This window comes from Alexandromys fortis, unplaced genomic scaffold (genome assembly GCF_014885135.2).
Source record: "Alexandromys fortis isolate MF-2015 unplaced genomic scaffold, M_Fortis_MF-2015_v1.1 scaffold_38, whole genome shotgun sequence".
Lineage (NCBI taxonomy): Eukaryota > Metazoa > Chordata > Mammalia > Rodentia > Cricetidae > Alexandromys > Alexandromys fortis.
This window is the reverse complement of record NW_026067916.1, coordinates 12179691-12186366: the sequence shown is the minus strand read 5'-3', so window position 1 is coordinate 12186366 and position 6676 is coordinate 12179691. Positions and strand designations below refer to the sequence as shown.

At 41.1% G+C, this 6676-nt stretch overlaps 1 protein-coding gene across 3 annotated transcripts in view; it reads left to right on the top strand.

Moving 5' to 3' along the window:
* Positions 1-150: 150 nt before the first annotated feature.
* The window catches only part of Ccdc146 (coiled-coil domain containing 146), a 110292-nt gene continuing 103766 nt past the window's right edge, over positions 151-6676 (top strand). For 2 of the 3 annotated variants that reach the window (XM_050139793.1, XM_050139797.1), the window contains exon 1: positions 151-282. The gene's annotated coding sequence lies outside the window, so the exon portion shown is untranslated. The remainder of the gene's footprint in view (positions 283-6676) is intronic. The other variant, XM_050139794.1, reaches the window with a different exon arrangement.

Here is a 6676-nt window from a genome sequence, read left to right as displayed (position 1 = left end):
CCCTGGGCCATTTGAACTACATATCCCAGGAAGCGGTGCGACAGATTGACAAGAGCCGATTGGTAGACGAGTCGTGCCGTTGCTCCAAGCCCATTGGTCAAGGGACTTAATCCAACTGACCAATGGGAAGAGTCGAAGGGGCAGGATAGACTCCGCTGTGTGGTTACCATGGATAACAAGGACGCGACTTGTTTGGAGAGAGGAGTTTTGGGGTGAGACGAAGAGACCAGAACCCACAGAGAAAGCTAAGAGTTTAAATAAGAAGCGGGACCAAGAGAAAGGGTAAGAAACAGCGTGTTTACAGACGGGACTCATAGCAACGTTACCTTGTGTAGGTTGTTAGAACCAAACTTTAACAAACTAATGCTGGGTCCCCTGGAGTCAGAGAACCCCTCAGCAGGAGACCTTACTTAGCAAGAGAGACAGACCCTTCTGTTGCTCGACCCCCTCTCCTCTGCCCTTTCGGAGATCTTCCTCTCAGATCGGCAGGACTACATAGGAAAAGTGTCTCTTTCCTAACTGTCGGTAACCTTAGGTCAGTCATTCAGTGTCTTTGGGTTTTCCTCTTTGCTTGTAAAATGACGACACCAATATTTTCCTTGCCTGGTGTGGAAGGGTTTTTTTTTTTTTTTTAATACAGAGATCAAGTGAAACAGCGGTTGACAAAGAGCGATGCACGATCTACCAAACAATTAAAGTAGTATTTTAGGACTAGCATTGTTTCTAGGTTGCCGGGAAATGTTGAGACATTTGGACTTGTTTAGAAAGCAATGTTGATCTCTTTCACTACAAATGATCGTCGGCCTTAGTGGTAAAATAAAATCTTTTTTTCTTTTACCCTAAGACTTGTGTGTGTGTGTGTGGGGGGGGGGGGATGTCAGATTGTTTTCCTGGCCCTGTTGGTTTATCTGTGTTGCCAGGAACTGTTCCTTCAGTTTTGATATAAAGATAGAATTACTAAATAGCTTTCTGAGGCTTCTCTCCTTCCTTATTATTAGTGTGCAGTAAAAATAATGGACCGTCTGGGGGTGAGGGCATTATTTCAACCTTGCTTGTCTAATCTCTCCCTTTTCTCCAAGCATATCTCCCTAAATTTCTTACATACAGATGGATAGGTTTAATAGAACGCAAGTCCTATGTGGGGGCATTTACTTGTAAATCTTCTAGCATTTAGGAAGCAGAAGTTGAGGATCTCAAATCAGAGGGCAACCTGGGCTACAAAGTGAGAACTCTATCTCAAATAAAATAAAAAAGATGGTACCTTTAAAGACTGAAGCCCTCAGCCAAACATGACCCCAAATCTTGGGACCTGAAGTAATAGAAAGAAGGGGTAGACTGAGCTCAAGTCCTCACCCGGGAAGCATAAATCTAATTAATCCTATCAATAAAAATGAGGAGTCAGAAATCAGGGTAAAAGCATGAAAGATCAGAAAAGCAGAGGAGCAGCTGCGAGTTATTTCCCACCTTTTCTGTTCCTCTGTCCAAAAGGGGCCAAGATGCCGGCTCTGCCCTGTTTTACCACTTCCTGTCCCTCTCTACAGTCCTCCAAACCTCTATGGTCAGCTAGTGGCTAGCTCCGCCCTCTGACCCAGGCAAGCTTTATTTGTCAGAACACAATCAAAACATCACACAACGCACCAGTATCCATGTTATTCCCTCAGCGAAGACTATAGTAGTGGCAGTGGGGGTCAGCAGCCTTGATGTGGGAATGGTTTCTTATTAATAAAGAAACTGCCTTGGCCCATTTTATTGGATAGAAAATTAGGTAGTCGGAGTATACAGAAGAGAATTCTGGGAAAAAGAAGCTTAGTGAAGGAGTCGCCATGATTCTCCCGCTCCAGACAGACACAGGTTAAGATCCTCCCTGGTAAGCCAGCTAGTGGGCTACACAGAATATTAGAAATGGGTTAGAACAATATGTAAGAGCTAGCCAATACGAAGCTGGAACTAGCCGAGCCAGGCAGTGTTTGAAAGAATACAGTTTCCGTGTAATCATTTCGGGCATAAGCTAGCCATGCGGGCGGCCAGGTGCCGGGGACGCAGCCCCACCGCTCCTATTTCAACACAGCCTGCAAAGCCTTATCCTGAGGGACTCCACTGAGGTGCAGCCCACCATTGACTTCGCTGCAAAAATGAATGTTGCGAGAAGCTAGTATGAGACAGAGTTGACGCTGACTAAAAAGAGATTTTAAGCATAGATTTAGGCAGCATAGGAGTTGATAGAATGAGACCCACCCAGGATCACAGGGGTAGGCTTTTGAAAGACGGTATGCCCTCAAGTGTCTTAGCAGTAGCTCTACAGATTCACTCTTTTGGTGACTCTCAACTTACAACTCAAAAGTTGTTTTTTTGTTTATTTGTTTGTTTGTTTTTTAATTTATTTTCAAGACAAGGTTTCTCTGTAGCTTTGGAGCCTGTCCTGGAACTAGCTCTTGTAGACCAGGCTGGCCTCGAACTCACAGAGATCCACCTGCCTCTGCCTCCCGAGTGCTGGGATTAAAGGCGTGTGCCACCACAAGTGAGGTCACAGGGTGGCTCTCAAGGTGTCTTTGATTGGATGACAGTTCTAATAAAGCCATGAGTCATGACAGTTGTAGAGGGATTAAGATGTGTCCTTTTCTGTAAATAGGGCTTCTGGTGAGATTCCTAGAAAATTGCTGGTTTATCCCTGAGGAAGAAGGAAGGGCTTGTATGTTTAGGTCCCAAGCATGATTCATTGCTACAACATTCTAACTTGGAAATACCTCTGCATAAGAGAAATACTATCTTTCTCTTGACAACCTCATAGATACTGTTGCTAACTGTGTTAGAATTCTTCATTTTCGGCTGGTGAGAAGTACCCGGCAGACTCTGGGGTGAAGGGTCTTTTTCCTCCCATGTCTCCATCATGTCTGTGTTTCTAGCCTGGCTCAGTAGGATAAAATGGATTTTATGCTAAGCAAGAGCCCACTCTATAAATAACGTCCTCGGCTTTGTGATTTGTATGAACAAATTAGATTAGTCTTCAAATTATCTTTTTTAAGCAAACCCACAAGTATAACTTTAAAGATCTGAAAAAGGCACGAGCAAATTGAGAATGAACTCAGATTAGCTGTGTAATTGCTAGATATAGGTAAAAATTTATCCTTGATAATTATACTGTTTCTATATAGTAAATTTTCTTTTTCTGGAAAATTTAAATTAATAGAAATGTCAACTGAGCCATAATAGTGTGTGTAACACAATCATTTTATTAGTATCAAATAAAGGAATTAAAATTTATTGAGAAATTATCTTTCTGATTTTATGAGGTTGAAGATTGAGACTCTGATTGATATTAAGATTGATGTAAGATATTGCCAACACCTAGCAATCTAATATGTATCACATTTGTCTACATGCAAACAGTGACTAACAAATACAGTTTTCAAAGCATTGCTAGCGGGCACCAACCCCTGTATCCTCACAAAACACTGCTCAGAAGGACAGCGTTATTCTCCCTGAACGACACTCAAGGAAACAGGTCCAGAAACACAAGATGCAGCTCTTGTGAGCCAGAAATTATGGCTTTACGTGATGAAAGCATAAAATTATGAATGTACAAGAATTTTTGTCTTATGGAGCTACTTATAGTTAGAAATAATTGAATAATCTAAATCCCCCAATAAGAGAGCTATAATTAAATTGACTATATATTTGTAGTACTCTAAAGCAATTTTAAATTGACATTTTGAAGGTTTGTCAGTCATGTAGGAAATAATCTATAATATAATTTTGGGTAAAGAGCACATACTAACCTTTATGTATAGTTTAATCTCAATTCTGTAATAACAATAATAAATTTAATATAGGAATATATTCACAGAAACAATTCCAGAGGGATATACAGTACTTTATAATGGTAGTTATCTCTAATAATAAATTTAATATAGGAATATATTCATAGGAACAATTCCAGAAAAATATACAGTACTTTATAATGGTGGTTATCGCTAAGCAGTGAGATTGAATCATCATATGACCAGTAATGAACATGCTTTGCATTTTAGTAGGGAAAAAACTAAAGATTCTTAGAATGTTCTGACCCCTAATGCTGTCTCGGAAATCCAAGCCATTTCTTAGCGTCTGACTATAAATGCAGGCGGGTAGAGGAGTGTTTCTTATCAAATAATTGTGAATGGTAGTGACTATTATTACTGCATGTTCAACTCCTGGACAGCAGAGGGCGGGAGAGTTCTCAGGAGAAACGGTGTTCAGACCAAGGATTCAGTACTTCAGTTGAAGGGAGTAAGGCTGCCACATTCTGAATCATAAACCACTTAGAACAAATACTGCTTATAATTTGTTATCCTTAAGACATATTAATACACTTGGAAAACTAATAACTAACTTCTGAGATGTATTTAATGGATCTGTAGGTAGAGCCACTTGAAGTCTCCATGTGAAACTATAAATAAGAGACACTTTAATTTCCCCTTGTGATCTTTTTTGTGCTTGCTAAACTGCCCTACAATACTGGTGAGAGTGAGCTCAAACTTGGAGCCTCAGGGGAAGTGTGGGCATCTCTCAGGCAAGCATGAGGCCTGATGCTGCTGCTTCAGGCGCCCTTTGAAGAAGTTTAATTCATAATTTACTTTTTGTTTTAGCAAGAGTATATCTTAAATTATTTTTCCTCGTGCACTGAGATGATTAGTCATGTTGACATGTGTTGTTGTGGTAGCTCACAGTAACTGAGCCTTTACATGTTGAGCCATAGCCAGGTGGTGGCGCACGCCTTTAATCCCAGCACTCAGGAGGCAGAGGCAGGTGGATCTCTGTGACTTTGAGACCAGACTGGTCTACAAGAACTAGTTCCAGGACAGGTTCCAAAGCAACAGAGAAACCCTGTCTCGAAAAACCAAAACCAAGAAGAAGAAGAAAAAAAATGTTGGCCCCATTTTTCATTCCCTGGATGTACTTGGTTTGATCCTGTTGCTGTCTTTCCTGTACAAATTGGTAGATTGACCTAATGGTTTCTGGGAATTTTTGTATTTCATGTTAATATGAGTTATTAGTCTGATATTTTCTTTGATGTCTTTTCTTCCTTTTGGTATCAGGGTAAATTAGGGGGCAAGTGTTCTATCTTTTCTTTTTCTGAGAAAATTGTAGAGAATTAATTGGTATTGTGGTTTAGTTTTATTTGTTTTGTCTTCTTCATGTGAAATCTTCAGTTTATCCGTCAGTAGTCTCTCCCTGCTTTCTGCCTAGTCTGCAGAGCTCTCCCTTGGTATATGTGACGCTGGCATGTTCTCACGCACGCTCTCACGCATGCGCCCTGACTGTGTTAACGTGCTGTGCACGCTTTCATGCTTTGTCCACCGTTCTGACGATGCCCTCAAACCTGTCTTCTAATCTGCTAATTCCCTTCTAACCCTAGCTAATCTTGTATTTAGTGTCCCTGTTGAGTTTTCTTATTTTTAAATCACATTTATTTAGTTTATGCATATAAATGCTTGAGTGCCTGGTCCCTGCAGAGGTCAGAAGAGGGTGTCAAATCTCCTGAAGCTGGAATTACAGAAGGCTGTGAGCTGTTATGTGGGTGCCGGGAACCCAGCCCAGCTGCTCTGCAAAGGCAGCTTCTCATAGTGGTGGAGCCATCTCTGCAGCCCTGCCTTTTCGTCTAGTGACTGTCTGATGTCTGTGTCTGCATCCTTAGGTGGCTTGATTCGGTTCCTCCACAGCTCTGCTTTCTCTTTTGTTTTTGTCTGTCTGTCTATCTACCTACCTACCTACCTACCTACCTACCTATTTATTTATTTATTTTTGGTTTTTTGAGCCAGGGTTTCTCTGTAGCTTTGGAGCCTGACCTGGAACTAGCTCTTGTAGACCAGGCTGGCTTCGAACTCACAGAGATTTGCCTGCCTCTGCCTCCCAAGTGCTGGGTTTAAAGGCATGCACCACCGCCTGCTTTCTCTTGTAAAATTCCCAGTACTATGGAGGTTTTTTTTTTTTACCCTCTATTTTGCCTCCTTTTTACTATTTTGAAATTCATTTATTACAGTGCAGGTTGATGTTTGCAGATTGCTGTTTCTGCTTGCTTTATCGGTCTCCCACTTGGGGTATTTTATTTTCTGTCGTGACCTCTAAATAGTTTAAATTTTTATTGTTCTCTCATCTCCAGTGGAATTTCTCTGTTGTGAAAATCCTTTCAATTCTAAGTTAGGATAGTTTCTTTTCAGGATGGTGGAGGAACACCTTCGTTCGCAGCCTTTCAAGTTTTGTGGTCATGGGAAAGTTTAAATTTTAATCATTTTTAATCATCTTTAAACTTTATCTTTTTAAAATAAAATAGCTCACTCATACAAAAATAAATGGAAGTACAGGTAGAAAGCATTGTGTAATGAACATATTTTTGCCAAATATCCAGTTTAAGAAATAGGGTGCTTCCATTGTATTTTCTTCTTTCCTTATTTATCTTGCGGCCTTCACTTTGTGGAGGGCTAAAACTGAGCTATGAGGAAGAAAAGAGGCTTCTCGAATACAAAGAGCGTGGGGGAAATCCCCATTTGCTCTTGTTCTGTTGGTCTTGCTCCAAGGCCAGCTCCAAACCAATTTGTACTGGCATTGTCAGTCATGCAGGTGCCCAAGAATAAGAGAACACCGAGCCTTTAAGAGAGAAACTGGGAGGGGTGAGGGTGGAGGGGTGAGGGTGGGGGGG